Raw genomic sequence first — 236 nt, 5'->3', positions numbered from 1 at the left:
TATAGGCAGCTGTGGGGCCGCAGGATCAGCACACCGGGGGGAGCTCGCGCGTGAAAAGCAGAGAAAATAAAGAAAGAAAACAAATAAAATAACATTTAAATTATTTTAATATTCTTTTTAACTTCATTTTATATTTTTTTTATAGAATTATAGAGAGGGGCCGCTCGCCCGTGACAGCTCGGGGTGTACATACACCCCAAGGTGACCCCGGCGGGTCACGCGGGTGGATCAGCCGG

This window comes from Eimeria mitis, genomic scaffold (genome assembly GCF_000499745.2).
Source record: "Eimeria mitis Houghton genomic scaffold, Emh_scaff1626, whole genome shotgun sequence".
Lineage (NCBI taxonomy): Eukaryota > Apicomplexa > Conoidasida > Eucoccidiorida > Eimeriidae > Eimeria > Eimeria mitis.
Note: the sequence above shows the minus strand (reverse complement) of the source record.